Here is a 23,569-nt window from a genome sequence, read left to right on the forward strand (position 1 = left end):
TCTGCTTGTGAGACAAATAATCATACCACTCAAAATAGTTAATAACTAACATAGACCATATGTCTACTTTATGTTTCCATCATTATTTCAACCTCCTTTTAATTTTTTTGGACACTAGGAGGCTTAAAATATGAATAGCAAATTCTCAAATTTTCAAGAAAATTTCAAACACTGATTTTTTTAGGGACCAGTTCAGTTCTGATGTGACTTTGAGGGACTTGTATGTGAGACACCCCCATAAATGATGCCATTTCAAAAACTGCACCCCTCACAGTATTCAAAACAGCATTTTGGAAGTTTGTTAACCCTTTAGGTGTTTCACAGGAATTAAAACAAAGTGTAGGTGAAATTTCAAAATTTAATTTTTTTTGCAGATTTGCAATTTTAATACATTTTTCTAAGGAACAAAGTAGATTTTACTAGAGAAATGTGACTAAAAATTGATTCCCTCAATTCTTTTGTTTTCATAAATATCCTATATGTGGCCCTAGTGTGCACGTTGACCAAACCACAGGCTTCATAATAGAAGGAGCACCTACTTGATTTTGGAGCCTCCTTTTTCTGAGATTATTTTTTAGGCACCATGTAGGTTTCTAGGCACCATAAGATGCTAAAAGTTAGGAACCCCCCCACAATTGATCCCATTTTGCAAACTACACCCCTCAGGGAATTCATCTAGGGGTATAGTGTACATTTCAAACCCCCAGGGGTTTCACCAATTGTGGTACAACTGGGCAGTGAAAATGAAAAATTACATTTTTTACACAAAAATGCAGTTCTGGCTCAAAATTTTTCATTTTCACAAGGAATGAAGGAGACAAAGCACCCCAAAATTTGTGCCCCAATTTCTCCCGAGTACGGCAATGCCTCACATGTGACCAAAAAATACCATTTGGGTGCATGGCAGGACTCAGAAGGGAAGGAGTGATTTTTGGATTTTGCAGCTCAGATTCTGGTGGAATGTTGGTGGGTGCTATGTCGCATTAGCAAGACCCCCGAAGCACCAATACAGTGGAACCCCCCCACAAGTGACCCCATTTTGCAAACTACACCCCTCAGGGAATTCATCTAGGGGTATAGTGTACATTTCAAACCCCCAGGGGTTTCACCAATTGTGGTACAACTGGGCAGTGAAAATGAAAAATTACATTTTTTTACACAAAAATGCAGTTCTGGCTCAAAATTTTTCATTTTCCCAAAGAATGAAGGAGACAAAGCACCCCAAAATATGTGCCCCAATTTCTCCCGAGTACGGCAATGCCTCACATGTGACCAAAAAATACCATTTGGGTGCATGGCAGGACTCAGAAGGGAAGGAGTGATTTTTGGATTTTGCAGCTCAGATTCTGGTGGAATGTTGGTGGGTGCTATGTCGCATTAGCAAGACCCCCGAAGCACCAATACAGTGGAACCCCCCCACAAGTGACCCCATTTTGCAAACTACACCCCTCAGGGAATTCATCTAGGGGTATAGTGTACATTTCAAACCCCCAGGGGTTTCACCAATTTTGATACAACTGGGCTGTGCAAATGAAAAATTACATTTTTTACACAAAAATGCAGTTCTGGCTCAAAATTTTTCATTTTCACAAGGAATGAAGGAGACAAAGCACCCCAAAATCTGTGCCCCAATTTCTCCCGAGTATGGCAATGCCTCATATGTGACCAAAAATACTATTTGGGTGCATGGCAGGACTCAGAAGGGAAGGAGTGATTTTTGGATTTTGCAGCTCAGATTCTGGTGGAATGAATGGTGGGTGCTATGTCGCATTAGCAAGACCCCCGAAGCACCAATACAGTGGAACCCCCCCACAAGTGACCCCATTTTGCAAACTACACCCCTCAGGGAATTCATCTAGGGGTATAGTGTACATTTCAAACCCCCAGGGGTTTCACCAATTTTGATACAACTGGGCTGTGCAAATGAAAAATTACATTTTTTACACAAAAATGCAGTTCTGGCTCAAAATTTTTCATTTTCCCAAAGAATGAAGGAGACAAAGCACCCCAAAATATGTGCCCCAATTTCTCCCGAGTACGGCAATGCCTCACATGTGACCAAAAAATACCATTTGGGTGCATGGCAGGACTCAGAAGGGAAGGAGTGATTTTTGGATTTTGCAGCTCAGATTCTGGTGGAATGTTGGTGGGTGCTATGTCGCATTAGCAAGACCCCCGAAGCACCAATACAGTGGAACCCCCCCACAAGTGACCCCATTTTGCAAACTACACCCCTCAGGGAATTCATCTAGGGGTATAGTGTACATTTCAAACCCCCAGGGGTTTCACCAATTTTGATACAACTGGGCTGTGCAAATGAAAAATTACATTTTTTACACAAAAATGCAGTTCTGGCTCAAAATTTTTCATTTTCACAAGGAATGAAGGAGACAAAGCACCCCAAAATCTGTGCCCCAATTTCTCCCGAGTATGGCAATGCCTCATATGTGACCAAAAATACCATTTGGGTGCATGGCAGGACTCAGAAGGGAAGGAGTGATTTTTGGATTTTGCAGCTCAGATTCTGGTGGAATGAATGGTGGGTGCTATGTCGCATTAGCAAGACCCCCGAAGCACCAATACAGTGGAACCCCCCCACAAGTGACCCCATTTTGCAAACTACACCCCTCAGGGAATTCATCTAGGGGTATAGTGTACATTTCAAACCCCCAGGGGTTTCACCAATTTTGATACAACTGGGCTGTGCAAATGAAAAATTACATTTTTTACACAAAAATGCAGTTCTGGCTCAAAATTTTTCATTTTCACAAGGAATGAAGGAGACAAAGCACCCCAAAATCTGTGCCCCAATTTCTCCCGAGTATGGCAATGCCTCATATGTGACCAAAAATACCATTTGGGTGCATGGCAGGACTCAGAAGGGAAGGAGTGATTTTTGGATTTTGCAGCTCAGATTCTGGTGGAATGAATGGTGGGTGCTATGTCGCATTAGCAAGACCCCCGAAGCACCAATACAGTGGAACCCCCCACAAGTGACCCCATTTTGCAAACTACACCCCTCAGGGAATTCATCTAGGGGTATAGTGTACATTTCAAACCCCCAGGGGTTTCACCAATTTTGATACAACTGGGCTGTGCAAATGAAAAATTACATTTTTTACACAAAAATGCAGTTCTGGCTCAAAATTTTTCATTTTCACAAGGAATGAAGGAGACAAAGCACCCCAAAATCTGTGCCCCAATTTCTCCCGAGTACGGCAATGCCTCACATGTGACCAAAAAATACCATTTGGGTGCATGGCAGGACTCAGAAGGGAAGGAGTGATTTTTGGATTTTGCAGCTCAGATTCTGGTGGAATGTTGGTGGGTGCTATGTCGCATTAGCAAGACCCCCGAAGCACCAATACAGTGGAACCCCCCCACAAGTGACCCCATTTTGCAAACTACACCCCTCAGGGAATTCATCTAGGGGTATAGTTTACATTTCAAACCCCCAGGGGTTTCACCAATTGTGGTACAACTGGGCAGTGAAAATGAAAAATTAAACTTTTTACACAAAAGTGCAGTTCTGGCTCAAAATTTTTCATTTTCACAAGGAATGAAGGAGACAAAGCACCCCAAAATCTGTGCCCCAATTTCTCCCGAGTACGGCAATGCCTCATGTGTGACCAAAAAATGGCAGGACTCAGAAGGGAAGGAGTGATATTTGGATTTTGCAGCACAGATTCTGGTGGAATGTTGGTGGGTGCTATGTCGCATTAGCAAGACCCCCGAAGCACCAATACAGTGGAACCCCCCACAAGTGACCCCATTTTGCAAACTACACCCCTCAGGGAATTCATCTAGGGGTATAGTGTACATTTCAAACCCCCAGGGGTTTCACCAATTTTGATACAACTGGGCAGTGAAAATGAAAAATTACATTTTTTTACACAAAAATGCAGTTCTGGCTCAAAATTTTTCATTTTCACAAGGAATGAAGGAGACAAAGCACCCCAAAATCTGTGCCCCAATTTCTCCCGAGTACGGCAATGCCTCATGTGTGACCAAAAAATGGCAGGACTCAGAAGGGAAGGAGTGATATTTGGATTTTGCAGCACAGATTCTGGTGGAATGTTGGTGGGTGCTATGTCGCATTAGCAAGACCCCCGAAGCACCAATACAGTGGAACCCCCCCACAAGTGACCCCATTTTGCAAACTACACCCCTCAGGGAATTCATCTAGGGGTATAGTGTACATTTCAAACCCCCAGGGGTTTCACCAATTTTGATACAACTGGGCAGTGAAAATGAAAAATTACATTTTTTTACACAAAAATGCAGTTCTGGCTCAAAATTTTTCATTTTCATAAGGTATGAAGGAGAAAAAGCACCCGAAAATCTATGCCCCAATTTCTCCCGAGTATGGCAATGCCTCATATGTGACCAAAAAATACCAGTTGGGTGCATGGCAGGACTCAGAAGGGAAGGAGTGATTTTTGGATTTTGCAGCTCAGATTCTGGTGGAATGAATGGTGGGTGCTATGTGGCATTAGCAAGACCCCCGAAGCACGGTGAAATGATGAACCTAATAATCCATAGATGTGTGGTATATTTTAAAACACTCCTTTATACATAGGCCGGGTTTGTCGGGGCAAGTTTCACAGTGGAAAATAGTATCCTTTCTTATTCCCTTTTTATAGCAAACTTTGCACCTTTTTTGTGTCCTGCCCTTTCTTGCAGTGGAGGGGATTTCGTTTGGAAAATGCTGCCCTGGTACAATACGGGGGCCAGTACTAGAAGTACTGGGGCCCTCTGCCTGCTGGTTCCCAAATATTAGGCCCTTTATGACTTCCTCTTGAAAGTGCATAAATGTCCCCCTCTGGCTGGTAGAATGGAATAGCACGTAAGCGTTATACAGTGCCATCTGGATGATATACACGGCCAGCTTCTTGTACCAGATTTTTGTTTTCCGCAGGGCACTGTGCGGCTTCAGTACCTGATCTGAAAGATCCACTCCGCCCATGTACCTATTGTAATCTAGGATACAATTAGGTTTTGAGGTGTGGGTACTGGTACTTCGTACAGGGACGGAGGTGGTACTGTCTCCATGAATTGTTGTCAGTATAAGGACATCCCTCTTGTCCTTATATTTGACCAACAACATATTTTCGGTGCATATTCCCCTGCTTTCACCCCTTCTCAGTACTTGGGCAATGTGCGTTTTTGGGAGGCCTCTTTGGTTCTTGCGCACAGTACCGCAAGCTGCTGTACCTCTTGAACCAAGGGCCTTAAACAGGGGGATGCTAGTGTAAAAGTTATCCACATAGAGGTGATAACCTTTATCCAGGAAGGGGTGCACTAAATCCCAGACAATTTTTCCACTAACACCTACGAGGGAGGGGGGGCATTCTGGCGGTTCAATTCTTGAATCCTTCCCTTCATAAACCCTAAACCTGTGGGTGTACCCTGAAGTGCTTTCACACAGTTTATACATTTTTATGCCATACCTTGCCCTCTTACTGGGAAGGTACTGGCGGAATTTAACCCTTCCTTTAAAATGTATAAGGGACTCGTCGATACAAATAAATCTGTCAGGGATGTACATCTCTGCAAATTTGGCACTGAAATGATCAATGACCGGCCTGACTTTGAATAGCCGGTCAAAGGTGGGATCATCTCTGGGTGGGCACTGTGCATTATCGGTGTAATGTATAAATTTAAGGATTGCTTCAAAACGAGTCCGAGTCATGGCCATACGGTAAAATGGGGTGCTGTACAGAACATCTGTACTCCAATATTGCCTAATTTCTGGCTTTTTTACTATGCCCATATGTAACACCAGACCCCAAAACGTCATCATCTCTACTGCATCTACAGGGGTCCACCTAGCAAATGATGACGTGGGGTTTTGAGCAATAAACTGCTGGGCATATAAATTACTTTGGTCCACCATTAAATTTATAAAATCATCAGAGAAAAATAATTTGAAAAAGTCAATTTCTCTGAGACCTGTACTATCAAATTGGATTCCTGGGATGGCCAAAAACTCAGGAACCTGGGGCTCAAAATTGTCTGGTGGTGGGGTCCATACGGGATCAATCATTTGGGGGGGGGGGTCTCAGCTGCTCTACGGGGGCGTCTTTGAGGGGGTCCCTCATCACCAGAGGAGGAAGAGGAGCTTTAGACAAATCCTTCAAATTCCCCACTTGCCTCACTGGCTGTGTCAGAGTCAGAGGCAAGCATGGCATATGCCTCCTCCGCTGAATACATTCTTCTGGAGGACTGGGATGACATTTGGGATTACATTTGGGATGCCATTTTTATTTTTGTGTTTCTGTAAGTGTAATGTTTCAACACGTGTATAGTGTAGGGGGGGTACAAACTTTATTTCAACACAGGTGGAATGTAGTGTGTAGTGTGTATGTAGTGCAGAAAAAAAAAATACTTTATACAGGAATTTGATCCCAATTAAAAAAAAAACAATTGAAGGGGTTAAAAAAAAAAAAAAGGGTCCTGCGCCAAAAATTGAGCACAGATGTTGGTCAGTAACGACCGTCACTGAACAGCGCTCAAAGGCAACAGGACACCCACAAAAGCAACGTGGGTGTAAAAACAAAAAAAAAACAATTTAAAAAAACTGCAGAAAAAAAATTATATCAACCCTGTGCCAAAAATGTTGTTCAGTGATGTACGTCACTGATCAGCGGCCACAGGACACCCACAAAAGCAACGTGGGTGTAAAAACAATTTAAAAAAATATACCACAGCACTCTCCAAAAAAAAAAAAAAACAATTTAAAAAAACTGCAGAAAAAAAATTAAATCAACCCTGTGCCAAAAATGCTGTTCAGTGATTGTACGTCACTGATCAGCGCTCAGCGGCCACAGGACACCCACAAAAGCAACATGGGTGTAAAAACAAAACCCCACTACACTCTCCAAAAAAACAACAACTGCAGATCAGTGATGCAGTGAACACTGATTAGCAGTGAGGGGCAGCAGGCACACAACTGTGTGCAACCTGACAGGGTATATATATAAAAAAAAAACCCTGGACCCCCAAAAAGTTGCTGATTAATTTAAACTAATCAGCACAAAAGGGAGGCAGCAGGGGGGGCAGCAGTCAGTTGCAAAGGCAGCACAACCTTTGGTGCAACTGACAGGTATATATAAAAAAAAAAACCTCTGCACCCCCAAAAAGTTGCTGATCAGCTCAGATATAGTGATCAGCACAAAAGAGGGTGCAGCAGACACAAAATATATCACTCTCTATCACTCTCTGTCACTCTCTGTCACTTTCTCTCACTATCTATCACTATCTTGGACTCTATGACACTGCAGCAGCAGGACACAGGAAGTCACAAGATCCAGGAAGCATCCAGCTGCTGGCAGCACGCTACCAGCGGTGATCAGGTAAGTATCAGGCAAGGATCAGGTATGTATATCACGACAGATTGGTCGGTGACCGCTCTGCACGCAATTCCAGACCGGAATGGCGTCTGCAGCGCAGTCACCGTTAGTTTAAATGGCGCGCCTTGGCTGTGATTGGCTCGTCGGTCCGACGAGCCAATCACAGCCTTGGGGGCAGGTGGGGTGAGGTGTCGTCGTCACCGATGACCCCCTCATGCCCCCTGACGCCCGGTGGTGATTGACACCTGTGTTACCCAGCGTTGCCGACTTTTGGGCTGCCCTCTCCGGGAGAGGGCAGCCAGCAGCAGGAGGTAGGGGCGTGGCTGAACGCGGTGATGAAAAAAGGGGCGGAGTCAGAGTCGGATCTCAACCACAACAAAAAAAACCCATGAAATTTCAGCAGAAGAATACGCTCACCGCTGCTTGTGCCATTTCTCCCGCTGCCGCTGCTCCTGCCCTCCATGCTTCAAGCCACTGTGTAGCTGCTGTATCCAGCGCTACTCACAGAGCCCCGCTGTGGCTTTCAGTTACACATAGTTCAGGACATCGCGCTAGTAGGACCCAGCGCATCATGACTTGCGCATGCGCAGTCCGACGTTTTAGCTTGCAAGCTGAATACCCGGGAGGATCCTGGGTATTTCCGTGAGACCGGGAGAATGGGGCAAAAACCGGGAGACTCCCGCAAAATCCGGGAGGGTAGGCAGCCATGGTGTTACCGAGCGTCTGATTCGCCGGTAACACAGGAAAACGCTGTGAATGGCTGTTCACACTGAACAGCCAATCACAGCGATCGCCGACGGGGGGGGCGGCATCGCAGCCCCCCCTGGGCATGCAGGGACATGTCTGCTGTCAGGGACAGCAGACATGTTTAAACTGTCACCGCGTCTATAGACGCGGGGACAGTTTAAAGTCATGACGTATATATACGTCATGTGTCGGGAAGTACATCCCGGCCATGACGTATATATACGTCAAATGTCGGGAAGGGGTTAAGGTCCGCCAGTTTATGATGTTCCGTGGCAAAATGTTTTGTAACTGGTAGATCTGTACTCCTTGAGTTGCCTGCTACCGCTTTTTTGATAGATGATGATTAGCCATGCGTTCTCGCATTGGTCTCTTAGTTTTGCCCATGTATATTAATTTACTGGGGCATTGGATCACCTAAAATATGCCAACATGCAATTCAGAATGTGATTGATGGGTAACTTTTTGTTGGTAGATGGATGGTGGAATGCTGGACCCATAATCATGTCTTTGCAAGTTGTGCATTTAATACATCTGTAACAACCATTATTTTTTGTCAGCATGTTAGGTATCAGTTCTTTTGTGGGGTGGTCAAATCACATCTTTGATGTTGTGGCCCCTTGAATAACATAACATGGGTCTCTTTTTTTGGAAACAGGGCAGTTGTTTATCCGATTTCACAATGGGCCATAATGCTCTTGTTGCTCGAGGTAGTACTTTGCTTGTTGGATTTAATTTGTTGACAAATGGCACTACTTCCACTTCACCTCCAGTAGTGTTGTTCTCGTGTCTGTTTTTCAACCAGGTAGAACGGTCCATGAGTATTACCTCCGTTTTTTGTTGTTGAAGCTGTTTCAGTGGATATCCTCTGTTCCAAAATTTAGTGACAGTTATCTAATACTGCAGGTAGTTGTTCGGGTTGGCTGGTAATTCTAGCGGCTTGGATCATTTGGGACTTGAGTAATGCTTTTTTCAAAGCAAGGGGATTGAAACTGTTGGATCTCAAGGTTGTGTTCCTGTCTAGGTTTAACAAATAATTCAGTTTGAATAGTATTGGGTACTTATGTAATATCTGGGCTCCCGTTTTTCTTATAAAACCGCGTCCGCTCGCCACGCTTCGGGCACGGTGGCTCGCTACACTATATAAAATCAACTCCATGCGTAGTTGGATAGTAGGGGTATAAAAAAATGGGGTGCAATTAACATGGGAGCCCAGATAATACATAAGTACCTAGTATTGTTTTTTATCTTGACACATACATCGAGGAAATTAATTTCACTTGTTGAATGTTGATACGTTAATGTAATAGGTGATGGTCTGTTGTTGATTTTTGCAATCAGTTCTCTTAAATTGCCCTCTCCTCCTAACCATACCATAAACAGGTCGTCGATGTATCTACTGAACGTTAGAATTTTGCTTGTTGTGTCACCGCAGTTGAAAAACATGTCTTGTTCTTGTTGGAACATGTAAATGTTCGCAAATGACGGAGATACTGGACTTCCCTTGGCACACCCTGTTTTTTGACGGAAAAACTTTCCGTCAAACAGAAAGTAGTTTTTTGTAAGGGTTAATTCCATTAATTTCAGAAATAGGTCAAGTTGTAGATCCTGCATGTCATTTTGTATAAGGAATGTTTTCATCACTGTTAGCCCATGTTCTTGTGGGGTGCTGGTATACAGACTATTTACATCCATAGTTACCAGCATCGCTTCATCTGGGATCCTTTTGATGTTGGGTATAGTGTTTAGGCAGTGGTATCCTTAATATATGATTTCTGCTGGGTTATGATAGGTTGTACGATGGAGTCCAGAAACTGAGATATTGTTTGGTAAATTGAGTCGGGTGCGCTGATAATAGGGCGGCCTGGGGGTTTTGGAGGGATTTATGAATTTTTGGAACTGTATAGAAAATAGGTACCTTCGGAAACTTTTGGGTCAATGCTGTGGACAATTTTTCCGAAATCTGTCCAAGTTCTGAGCTTTTGTTAGAAGTGTATCTACTTCTACTTTGTATGTGTCCGTGGGATATCCCTTGAGTTTTTCATATACCTCCTCATCCATAAGTTGTCTGTAAGCTTCATTCTTATATTCTGTTAGATCCTGAATTACCAGGCCTCCACCCTTATCAGCTGGTCTAAATGTTACATCTTTATATTCTACCAGTTGTTTAAGGGCTGTTTGTTGTTGTTTAAATTCTGATGTGTAGGTTGGGGCGCCTAGTGATATCTGGTGACCAAGTCATCCAATAACCTCAGGTATGATGTTATCGAGGTATTGCTTGATGGAAGGTCAAACATTGATGTACTTCGACATTTAAGGAAGTCCTGATGTGGAGATACAGTGGTCGATATGGGATAATGTTGGAAGTGTTCTTTTAGTCGTAGGTTTCTTCCAAACCGATGTAAGTCTGTTTTCCAAGTTAGTTCATTATATTTGGTGGTGGGCACAAAGGACAGGCCATGGTTCAGTACTTGCATCTCAGTCTCACTAAATGTTCTGCTGGATAGGTTGTAGACTATTGATTTGCATTTCCGGCTGCTTTTTTGGCTCTGCGTGTTTTGGCCTCCCCTACGGGTGGTCGGCCGCTTGCCTTTTTTGAGCTTGCCTTTCTGCCGGTGGCTGGGCCTAAAGGGTCACTTTGTTCAGGGGCATCAGATTCGACCTGGAAATCACTATTACTGTTTGAAGAGTATTCCTGGGAGTAGTACTGCGAGCTTTCCTAAAAGGTTTTTTTTGTGAGAATGGAATGGTCCAACGATGTGCCAGTGAGCCATCTATATACCATATTGTGTTCATAATCTTCTTTTACTATCTGGTATTTATTTCTCTTTAATTGGAGGAGCTGTTTTTGATAAGCGTCAATCTGGGTTTGTAGTTTAGCTGTCCAGTCTTGGGTGGTGTCAGTCATGAGGCTGTTTTTGTGGTCCACCTCAAATTTGGCTGCTTGTTCCTTAGATTTTAGTCATTCTCTGCCAGATTCTTCCACAACGAGGACCATAAGATCATGGCTGCATTTATTTAGGATTCCTATCCATTTTCTACAGAACTCGACATTATGCCACCCTATGGTGGGCGTATTTCTAATTCTGAATCCGTGAGGGATTATATAGTCGCGTAGGTAATCTGATAGTGAGACTCCACGTAGGAGGAAGTCCACTTCCTGTTCTCAGAATTAGGGGTTTCTTCTATATAAGACGGGCTCTGTGAAAACAGGACCCGTGCCGTTTCCGCTTCTGAGTAACTGAAGTGTTCCCCCTTGTCCAGTGTGAGTCCTTAAAAGCCTGGGGTGGCTATAGGAGTGGTTCTGTCCATCAGAGAGGCTGCGGTGTTGCTCTGGGTGAACATCTTACAAAAGGTACACTGGAAAAGGTGAATGAGACTAGACCTTCTGTGCGCCTAGGCAGCCTGTAGGGAATTACACCTAATTGATATCCCTAAAATATCAAATATTGACAAAATACAAAAACAAAGTGAAGGTGTTCTTCCCAAGTGGCGCCCTAGTAAGAAGAGTACGTCCCTATTTGTAAAGGAACGATCCTTTTCTCCGTGTGCGTAAGATAATGTAAAATACCACAACGCTCCTTCTGATCTGAAGGGGATCCTCTTCTCCGTATCAGATAGACCAACCAAATGATGGTGTGTTCCTGGTAACCAAATTTTCTCCCCGATTATAGATACTGGAAAAATGGATATAAAGTGGCACATAGAGTAATACCATTTATTAAACAAAAAGCATAAAATGACAATAAGGACCTTATTTTGGTTCATTCTTTCTGACAAAATCCTTCTTAGATGGGCAAAACCATGTGCACTGCAGGTGGGGCAGATGTAACATGTGCAGAGAGAATTAGATTTGGGTGGGGTTTTACTTCAAAGTGAGATCTATATTGCAGTGTAAAAATAAAGCAGTCAGTATTTTCCCTGCACAGAAACAAAATTACTCACCCAAATCTAATTCTCTCTGCACATGTTACATCTGCCCCCCCTGCAGTGCACATGGTTTTGTCTATCTAAGAAGGATTTTGTCAGAAAGAATGAACCAAAATAAGGCCCTAAGTGAGGTAGACAGTGGCTAATTACCAAGTTGTTGGAGAACTAGGATAAACAAAGTTCTCAAAAGCGCATGGAAAGGAAGGTAGGTACCCAGGATGTACCTCCACGTCCAGGAGAGCCTGTTGTTTTTACTGAGGATTGGACACTGGATCAATTCCCTACTAGCCTGGACGTGGAGGTACATCCCGGGTACCTACCTTCCTTTCCATGCGCTTTTGAGAACTTTGTTTATCCGTTCTCCAACAACTTGGTAATTAGCCACTGTCTACCTCACTTATTGTCATTTTATGCTTTTTGTTTAATAAATGGTATTACTCTTTGTGCCACTTTATATCCATTTTTTCCGGTATCTATAATCGGGGAGAAAATTTAGTTACCTGCGGGTGGTCCAGGAACACACCATCATTTGGTTGGTCTATCTGATATGGAGAAGAGGATCCCCTTCCGATCAGAAGGAGCGTTGTGGTATTTTACATTATCTTACGCACACAGAGAAGAGGATCGTTCCTTTACAAATAGGGACGTACTCTTCTTACTAGGGCGCCACTTGGGAAGAACACCTTCACTTTGTTTTTGTATCTTACAAAAGGTCTCTCATATTCGGTATTATACCAGCGTATGTTGTCTTGTATTAGTGGTGTGGAAAACAAGGAGTGAAGAGGGGGGGGGGGGTTGGTTTGTGAATGATTCACCTCTGGTAGGCAGAACACTGCCTTTCAATATGGGGGTGCCTTGGCTCCAGGAAACCTCCACAGGTTCAATGGGTAATATCTGGTAGGTGGTACAGCACTCTCCCCTATAGACAAATACCTCGGTGCCTTCCACAGCACATTGCTAGGCGACACTCCAAGGATTTTTCAACAAATGTATTCAAGATAGTGGACAGGAAAGGGGCCCAAACGCCCCTTTGTCAAGGTGAGATAACGAGTGAGTTACATAGTCTTAGCTTAAGTAAGGTGAATTGCCGCCGCTTCTCCTCCCCAGTCGGTGCGGGCTTCCCGTATTGCCAATGTCGCAGTAAGCCGGAAGTGCGTCTGACGTCAGTTAGCGCTTCCTGTAGAAACCTTGGAACGCAAGCTTTGTGTAGTCCTGGAAACGGGTAAATAAGGCTTGTTGTGCTTGGCATCCGGGACAGACCGGCCTCTGTTGAGAGGGAGCGTTTACAATGAGCACCAGTAAATATATAATATTAATATTATTATATAATAATAAGTGGATGAAATAAATATAAGATGCGGTTATAAAGAAAAACCACGATATTGTGCTGGTGAAGAAAATTATTGATGCATATAAAGTGGTGTGGTACACAGAGGACCATGGCACTGAAGGGGTGCTAAAAAACATCTATAACGGGACAGAGGTACATGACTGGATAGTATATACTATATATATATATATATATCAAAAAGTGGTACATTATTATATATGCATGTATTCACTGTATTGGAACAAATTTCCGGAGATTAACTTGTCCACTGATGGAATCATATGTAGATCGCTAATATTAGTGTGTTCCAAAAAGACATTATATATTATATATGGAAGAAAAATGTAAACGATGATAAAAAAAGAAAGGAAAAAAAGAATCAAAGCTATCAACTTAATAAAACTTTAGTTGCATTACATCAATGTTCCCGGATAACAGCCTCTCTATAGCAGTATGATAATAATAATCATTTCATAGCAGCACTGAAAGAGGTAGACGATCATTCAGTCCAGATGGTTTTGCAGAGTATATCCTATCCAGTTATGTACCTCTGTCCCGTTATAGATGTTTTTTAGCACCCCTTCAGTTCCGTGGTCCTTTCTGTGTACCACGCCACTTTATATGCATCGATAATTTTTTTCACCAGCACAATATCGCATTTTTTATTTATAACCCTCTTATATTTATTTCATCCACTTATTATTTTGTTTCACATTTATTGATATATATTTACTGGTGCTCATTGTAATCGCTCCCTCTCAACAGCGGCCAGTCTGTCCCGGATGCCAAGCACAACAAGCCTTATAGGAAGCGCTGACTGACGTCAGATGCACTTCCGGCTAACTGCGACATTGGCAATACGGGAAGCCCACGCTGACTGGGGAAAAGGGGCGGCGATTCACCTTAATTAAGGTAAGACTCTGTAACTCACTTCATTCACTCATTATCTCACCTTGACAAAGGGGTGTTCGGGCCCCGAAACATTGGTGTCCTGTCCACTATCTTGAATACATTTGTTGAAAAATCTTCGGATTGCCGCCTGTTTTTCCTTGTCGCCTAGCAATGTGCTGTGGAAGACACCAAGGTATTTGTCTATAGGGGAGAGTGCCGGAACGCCTACCAGATAATAAATAAATATATATATATATAATTAGGGCGATATTAGGTCTCTTGATAAATATAAAGTTTCTTCAAGAAATCACACCGTGAAACCTGTGTGTTTTCATGAGAAACAGTCCTGATTGTGCTGGAAAACCAAGCTGTTTTTGGGGATCTTTCTCGGTACTTCTTCATCTTTGTGGCCACCACCATGCCAGTTACATTAGCTGCTATATTCACAATTGTCCCCAGCTACATAAGGATTTTCTTTGATGGAACGTTACAAATACTGTGTCCACGGTACCGTCTATTACCTTTAGTAAAGTTGTGGCGAGCAAGCCACCAAGCCCAGAGTTTGGCGAGCGAACGATAATGCTATGTGAGTTCTGTAGCGTAAGCAATGGCCGGAAAGATGAGGAAGTACCTTTTTCTTGCCTGCCTGAAGCATGAGAAATATAATCCACAATAAACTGTATGTAAATTGTGAAGTGGACCCAGGAACAAACTTTGTGCTGCAGATCACACAGGCTATCTTTCTCGCCATGATGGAGAACTGTAACCTTCCCACAACACACAGAATAACACAGTGAAATAAAGATTTTTATTTATTTAGTTTATTTTATAGCGCAGCAGATTCCGTTGTGCTTTACAATAGTAGACAGTGATAAAACAGACAGACTTGGAGGTAGGAGAGCCTTGCTGCAAGCTTACAATCTATAGGGCTATAAATCAGTGTAAAGTGTATAGAAACACTGATATGTGTGTACAGCTTTAACAAGCCTGTGGGGGAGTACTCAGAGAAACTGAGGGGACCAGCACACCCTTAACTTGAACTCCCAGAATGAGGAGTTGGTTTATGAGCACAAATACCTCAAGTAATATGCATACATATATTGACACAATAAGCGTTTTTTAAGCACTGAAATCACTTGCTTATCTGCTGCAGATGTCCCTCTTCAATGCCTCACCGCTAAGGAGTGTCTGCCAGACAGTAATGGCGCAGCAGAGAGAAGCAGGAAGCACATACTTGCCTACTTTTGAAAAGCAAAATGAGGGAGATTTTAGATGCTAGCAAAATGCACCGAGCGCAGCGTCGCGCACCATTGAAGGGGTGTGTCATATTTCAACCAAAGGGCGTGTCTAGTGACACATATGGGCGTATCAATTTCCACCCAGGGGTGTGTCCTGCAGTGGCTGGTGAAAAAAAATATGAAGAGCCGCATACCACCAGAGCAAGTTTGTATATGGGCAACCTACGAACAGAAGCTGTATAATTGAAACCAGCAATCATGTGTGGTTGTAATGTGTTTGATGGTCATGAAATATTTTCATATAAATAAGGGCATGTTTTCAGTCAGGCTGAAAAATTATAATAGAAAAGCATATGGGCTCAGAAAGACATAGCAGCATACCTCCCTAGATTGGCGTAATAGAAGTTGAAATCTGCTGCGCCGAAGGCCCGCAGGACACTGCCACCCACAGGAGGAACAGTAGGACAGTCTCCAATTAGTGGGACTGCCCGCAGTAATTAGGACAGTTGGGAGGTATGTAGCATTATTACTACATATTTATTAGCCCAGGACACAGAGGGGGTGAAGCTTTGTGGACAAGTGTGGACATTGTGAGAGGGAACGGAGCCAGGGGGGGGGGGGGGGAGTTAGCCGAGTGTCCTGCTGATGATGCCAGCCGCTCAGGCTGTTGGAGACAAAATAAAAGCATATGAAGTACACATTACATGCGACAGATACACTGAATTACATTGTATCAGCACTGAGCAACTTGCAGTTGAAACAATGTATGACACAATGGGGTAGGCATGTCCTGGAGGGAGACCGGAAAGCCCAAGTGAAAGTGCCAGAGTGGAAGATTGCAGACAAGTGGAGAAGTGCACACACTGTGGAATAAATACAAAACCACCCGCAACATGTGAAGTGATAGAACAGTGAAGGAAGGGCAGTGAAGCCCAGAGGGAGCGTGAAAAAGAGAAACTGACCTAGGTGCTGAAAGGATTGGTCTTGAATGGCAAGACCTGCTGTGTGTGTGCAGGAGTGAGTAATGGATATGGCAACCGGTGTCAGGCAACCCACAGGCGGGGAAGTGCTTGACAGCGAAAAGGTGATACTGTAGTGATAAAGCGAAGAGGTGATGCAGTTGTGAATAATAAAGGAGGGTAGGTGCAGTATCTGACAGGATCAGGAGTGTCGGTGCGAGAAAAGGTGAGGAAGGAAACCATAGGAAAATTAGAATAAAGGGGGAAATGGGGAGCAGTGGAAACCAACAGACACGGGGTGGCTCCCAGGGGTGTGACAGCCTCCAGAGGGGTAGTCTCAGTGGCGTAACTATAGTCCCGCAGCCCCGGCGGTGGCGGGGAGGCGCTAGGCAGGTGTGGGCGCCTGGGGGACTATAGTTACCACCTGGTCCCGGCTCCCGACTCCTGCCCTCCCCCTCCTTACCCCATTGCCGCCGGCGCCGCTGCCTCTAACCTGACACGCAGATCTGTGTCGGGTGACGGGCGGTCCCCGGCTCCGGCTGCAGTGCTAATATAATAAGAGACACCATTTTCCGAGTGTCTGTTATTATATTAGCACTGCAGCCGGAGCCGGGGACCGCCCGTCACCCGACACAGATCTGCGTGTCAGGTTAGAGGCAGTTACGCCTCTGGGTAGTCTGTGAATATAGAGCACATAATGGCAGAGATGGAAATAAACTACAGTTTTACAATAACCAAGCGTCAGAGTTATGGACTAATGTCAGAAGTAAAAGTCTGAAACATTGGCAGGGAACCTGCAACAAAATCCATTAGGAGCGATTTTGGAGAAGGGTGGTTAGGGGCAGCTGAGTTAAAGAAAGCAGGCGAAATTCCGGGACCCTTCCTGCTGCACATACACACACACACACATGTATACATATATATATATATATATATATATATATATATGTTTTTCTCTATTTATAGTGAGGTGCAAGTGGGCTGGGTATCAGCACAATAACATAGGAAGCTCAGTGTACATTGTGTGAGAGTGAGACACAGCAGGGAGGAGAAGGAGGGACAGAGATAACAGCCCAGCAGCTTGCGGAGCAGCAATGAGGCTCAGGACCCAGAGAGGAGATGCGGGCACCGGTCTAATCGCTCTCCCACCGTGTGAGAACAACAGGTTTCCCCAGGTGAGTCAGGCTGCTGTATGACAGAGTTATACCTACTGCAGCTGCTGCTCCTGACACTCGTGCTCCCGGCTCCTGCTGCCCGGTTCACATTCCACACTACAGTTCTCTGCCGCTGACAAGCTCCCGCCCACGCTCCAGCTGCTGCACAACACAGGTTCACCATTCTTCTTCCTTCCCATGGCCAGCGCCGCTCTACCCACACAGCCCCGCGGTGGCCGTCATAGTGACGTCACCACGCCGCGCATTCAGGCCCCGCCCCCGCAACATCGCGTTCGCGCATGCGCACTCAAGTTTTCTTGCAAAGGGGACAAAAAACCGGGAGGAACCAAGGGATTTGCGGGGGGGCGGGAGAAGGATTGAAAAAACGGGAGACTCCCGCTAAATGCGGGAGGGTAGGCAAGTATGAGGAAGCAGTGTTGGTGCCCGCAGAGCGCTCTGGTCCCACTCTGAGGAAGCCCCGTCCCCTGTAATGGCACTGAGTTTATACTAATGTTTAAATACTGGCTGAATTTCACAGCGCTTTTGGGGGAAACTGCCCTGATTGTCCAGGGGCTAGCCCCTAGCATCCAGTCTATGACAGGGGGCCAGCACGCGGTCCCTGTGCAGGGACACCGCGACCGCCGCCATCTTGCCGCACAATGAACTGGGAAATCCTACTGAGGGGACCCCGGTTTGTACTCACCACTGATGTCTTCGGACTGAGTCAGGAGTGTGCGGCATGCTGGGTGTGTGTAAGCAGCGCAATGCCTGTGAGGACATCACCCTCTCAGGACATTGGTCCTGCAGCAGGGACAGCTTGGTACCTAAAGAGGCCTGCAACTTAACCCTTATCCTGACTTCCCACGAAGCAAACCCAAAATAATAAAAGAAAGAAAACTGAAGACACAGGGTGACATTTAATAGAATGCAATTTTATTGCACTTTTAAAATCGCCCATTATCGCACTTTTTAAAATCATTTTTTTTGCTGCGAATTCCCATATTTAATGAGGTGCGTATTCTGGAAAAAAAAGTGCGATAATGTGCGATTTTTTGGCATAAAAATGTGTGAATTTGAGTAAGTGTGTGATTTTGTGTTTAGAAAAAAATAAATGCAATGGTGTGGGGTCCCCCCTCCTGAGCATGGGAAGCGGTCATCTATTAGAATGAACTTAGGTCTACAGTCATTAGGTCGACTGGCAGGAAGGTCGACCTGACTTAAGGTCGACATGGGCCAAGGTCGACACGACTTAAGGTCGAATTTGCATAAAGGTCGACATGAGGAAGGTCGACTGGTCATAAGGTCGACATGAGTTTTTCACTGTTTTTTGAGCCGACATGTGCCGACAGGCGGCATTTCATGCCCTACCATCCACTAGGGCGTGGTGGGAGAATAAAATAGTGTGCCGAGCGCAGCGAGGCACCGTGCCCGAAGCATTGCGAGCGATGCGAGGGTCCGATTCTCATTGCCAACTGTGTCCATGTTGACTGTGTCGACATTCGGATCAAAAAACAGTGAAAAACCCATGTCGACCTTATGACCAGTCGTCCTTCCTCATGTCGACCTTTATGCAAATTCGACCTTAAATCATGTTGACCTTGGACCATGTCGACCTTAAGTCAGGTCGACCTTCCTGCCAGTCGACCTAGTGGGGTCGACCTGATGACTGTAGACCTAAGTTCATTCTGACAGATGTACCGCTTCCCTGAGCATAACCAGCCCTGGACTCATTGAGCTGGACCTGGTTCCAAAAATATGTGGGACAAAAAGCGGAGGGGTCCCCCGTATTTCTGAAACCAGCTCCGGACTCTTGGACCGGTCCTGGTCCCAAAAATACGGGGGACAAAAAATCTGGGGGTCCCCCGTATTTTGAAACCAGCACCGGGCTCCAACAGCTCGTGGTGTCATGCTACAGCCGGGGGACACTTTTTATATAAGGTCCCCCGGCCGAACCATGAGCACCGTGGCTGGTCAGCCTTGGACGGGGTACCTGGAGGAGTGTGGACCCCCCAATAAAGCCCCCCCCCCCCCAGGCTTCACCTATCCAGTGCTGTAGCCCCAGTGGAACGGTCAAGACCATTTGCAGCAGTGAGCCTTGTAGAGACACAAGGCTCACTGCTGCAAATGGTCTTGACCGTTCCACTGACCGACAGACCCTAACTTAGACACGCAAACTAACGACCGTCCAGATTACTTACCACCGGTACCTGACGGAGTTAGAGAGCTTTCAGTGAGAGAAGTTGAGTAGGTGACTTGACACGGCCCCTCTGACCATTAGCAGCAGACCATCAGGAGTCACATCAGTGTGACCCAGACCCAGGAGAATTTACCCTCCAGAACTTATCATACAGTAATTTTATGCATTTTTTGTTGAAACACTTTATGGGAAACAAATAATAGGGTTTATTTAAACCAACACCTAATCTCAATCCTTCATTCATATAGGGGTGAAGTGCAGAAAGCTTCCCCATAAATTGCCTTTGAACAAGTGATACCCTTCATGACAGGTGCATATGCGCCACACGGCATTGTTGGTTTCAGAGATTTGGGTCTGCAAGTAATATAAATGTGCAAGTCCAAGCTACATGGGTTGCAAATTGTTGTACCTGCAGCCATTGCAATTGCTAGTTGCCTGCACATTAATAGAATTTGCTGCAATGTGTTTTGTATAGTGGTAACTAAAATTCTCAATATTATACAATATATTTTGTCTCTAGATGTGCTCTGTGTTTTATATTATTCGGCATTAGATCTGTATTGGTCACGTGTCACAAAAATGTGTCTTTATTTTAAACGGCTCCCTGGACTTGTTTGTGCTGCTGCTTGTACAACTACATACTGTATCCTGGGACACCTTCAAATTATATGGGCTGCAACTGCATATATTTGTAGTTGTTTAACATCAACTGCTCATATTTGGGTTTTCGTCTGTAGGGAACCTCAAACTGTGCAATGCATCTTTAACTATGGTACGTATGTATACTATATGTACGTTATGGACATATATGTCCATAACGTACATGCCATCTCTTACATGTTAAGCCATGCCACATACAGCGTGAGTTTCTCGTATAACGCGCGCCATTGCAATGTGCTGCTGCTTTGTGTTCGAGGATGATGACGCGCCTGGGTCACTACTACACAGCGGGGATCTATTGTCCCAGGGGGCGGTCACGTGGTCATCCAAGCCGCCCCCACACTGTCCCTGTACATCCCACCCGCCGCGCTGACGTCGCTTCCGCTCTCAGGCACTGAGCAGCAGAGTAGGTTCGAAGTAACGGAAGTGCCCACTCTGCGTCACTTTACTGAGCGACATCCCCTAACCCGGAAGTGCGACGCATCCCACGGGCGGTTGTTGTTCAATTCCTTTAAGGGGGGGCCTGCAGCTTTCTGCCCCCTCTCCGAGCCGCCTCCGTATGAGCCGTTCCCCGCCGGCCGCTGTCCCCCGGCAGTAAGTATTGACGTGTGACCAATGGGTGGGTGCGCGCGCGGCTGCACACGTGCTTTCTCTATCGCGCGGCGCCAAGCGTGTGCGGGGGGGGGGTGCGCGGCCTATCACCTCCATGTAAGGACGGCCATTTACTACACTGAGCCGCCGTCGCCGCCGGCTCTGCCCCACTAGCCGCGCGGCCTGCGGAGCGTTATACTACGCTCTACATAAGAGAGCGAGCGCTCCACAGTCTACACGTCCTGCGCTTTCTCAGCCATGTGCCTATGGGCGCGGGCGGGTGGGGGTCCCAGCACTGCACCTGTCAGATATGTTGTTGCTGTCAGGCTGGCACAATGAGTTTGAGCGTACACTGAGCGGCACCGGGTAGTGTATATGTACTATGTGGTTTCCTCCCTCCATGTCACTGACTGCATAGGATAGTTTCAGAATTTGTAGCATGTTAGGTTTTGATTTTACACCAATGTGATGCTTGGTGCGTTTCTACACCATCACGTTCCCATTTACTCACATATCTTCCATTTTCTGTATTTTTGTAAGATTTCTAAATTTGTTGTGTTAAATTACAAAATTGAATAAAGCAGGATGTGCGACAGATAAAGTAGTGGCCATCCAGCTCCCAACTGCCATGTTATGCTGGCCATACACTAGACCAACTTTCCAACTAGTTGTTCGGATTGGTAATCTGCTACTGTATGGGAGCAAATTACAATCAGCAATTTGCTCACTCACCCAGGAACAGATTCAACGACAGCACTATTGTCTGAGTGACCGTTTTTGTCCGTTTCCAGATTTTGAGAGCAAATTACAGATTTTTACTTTTGTTCTCATCCAGTACCAGATTTTTATTCCATCCAACTAGTTGGATGACAGTTTGTTTAGTGTATGGCCAGCGTTACAGGCTGGGTTTGACAGTCAGGAGCTGGTGATTGCCACCATTATCTCTCCACTTAATTTCTTTGCAAGCTTTCATAAGTATGACCCATACTAAGACACTTTAAAATTGTACCTTTTTTTTTTTTTTTTTGACAGGTTAATTTTTTTGGCCTCACTGAAGTGCAATTGACTCCTGCCCTGGACTCTTCAGGAGGTATGTTTATTTGTATGTACAGTCTACTAAAATATATGCTATTTGCAAGTAGTAATTGGTATTTTTCATTGATGGTTTCTAAGGGGTAACGTCAGTTGTTTTTAGGGATCTTGACTATGTGTTTATTGTATATGTCACACCAAAATGCACTTGTATAGATTCATAATGCAGAACAGCATGTTCAAAGTGCTGAGCGTGCTGCATTTGTGTGCCCAAAAGCCCAACTTGTAGGCAAATTTTTGCATTCTGTCTCATTGGAGTTGGAGCAGAAATAATGAGCTTCTCTGGCATCTGCACCCATCACTAATATAAAATTTATTACTTGTTGGTTGCTCATTACTTAAGTATGCCCCAAAATATTTGAGTTCCCTATAAATGTACTGTATACACATGCTATTATCAGGACAGAAAGGAAGAAGTTCCACTAATTCCCCCCCTGTTGGTAGGTAGCAGATGTTATAAAGCTAAGAGCAGCAAGAACTATATTTCTACAAATTGAGGTTTAAGAGGCAAATTCAGTAGTCATATTGCCCCCTATCTCCCATTCAAAGTGTTGGGAGATTGCAGTACAATATGCAGTAGATGTTTGTTTTTGCGCAGATCAAACTCATTAAGGTTGACTTTAGCCACGCCTAGTGGCTAAACCCGGGTGTGCCATGAAAAGTGCGTTTTTAGCTCTCTTTAGACTTTTTGCAGACTTCAGTTCTCCACCAGCAGCTAGACGCGCCCGAACGGTTTCAGTATTAAATCCCGTTGGTCGGGATCCCGGCGTTCAGAATCCCGACGCCGGAATCCCGACAGCCGAAATGCAGACAAGGGGGGGACGTGGATCTCCCACCCCTTGCGGGCTCGCTGCGCTCGCCACGCAGCGGGCCCAGTGCCTCGCTACGCTCGGCACACTAATTTATTCTCCCTCTAGGGGTGTCGTGGACACCCACGGAGAGAAAATGTGTCGGCATTTCGGTGGTCGGGATTCCGGCGTCGGGATTCTGAACGCTGGGATCCCGACCGCCGGGATTGTAACTGTATTCCGCCCCGAACAGAGCTACATCTGAATAGCTCCATTGGGCACCCTCTAGTGTCTGCCGGCTGCGTAAAAACTTGACTACGGCCCTAAGATCTTTAAGATACTATTTATCACCCACAACTTTGTAGAGCGGGCTAACAATTTTTTTTCATTCAATGCCATCTTGATGGCCGCACTGCATCCCATGCAGAACGTGTATTGCAGCAAACGAGTTGGCACCTGTGCACAGTCACAGCCGCAATGAGCGTGGCTACAACTGCATCATTTCTTTGTACATTTGGCTACTTAAATGACTGCATATGATGGATGTGTATGTTGGTCTAAATACCATAAACAGAGATCTATATCTATCTGTGTAGCCAGGATTAGCTTAGCTGTGGCTAATCGCACTTAGTTTTTTTTTTTC

General features: G+C 45.0%; 1 protein-coding gene across 5 annotated transcripts in view; it reads left to right on the top strand.

Moving 5' to 3' along the window:
• Positions 1–23,569, top strand: part of TBL1XR1 (TBL1X/Y related 1) — a 195,536-nt gene that overhangs the window by 88,904 nt on the left and 83,063 nt on the right. For 2 of the 5 annotated variants that reach the window (XR_014471794.1, XM_083177723.1), the window contains exons 1-2: positions 20,855–21,049; positions 22,079–22,136. The gene's annotated coding sequence lies outside the window, so the exon portion shown is untranslated. Of the gene's footprint in view, positions 1–20,854; positions 21,050–21,144; positions 21,164–21,256; positions 21,413–22,078; positions 22,137–23,569 lie in introns of those variants that run through there. The other 3 variants (XM_083177726.1, XM_083177725.1, XM_083177724.1) reach the window with 3 other exon arrangements.

Source organism: Crinia signifera, chromosome 3, assembly GCF_055691185.1.
Source record: "Crinia signifera chromosome 3, ASM5569118v1, whole genome shotgun sequence".
Classification (NCBI taxonomy): Eukaryota; Metazoa; Chordata; class Amphibia; order Anura; family Myobatrachidae; genus Crinia; species Crinia signifera.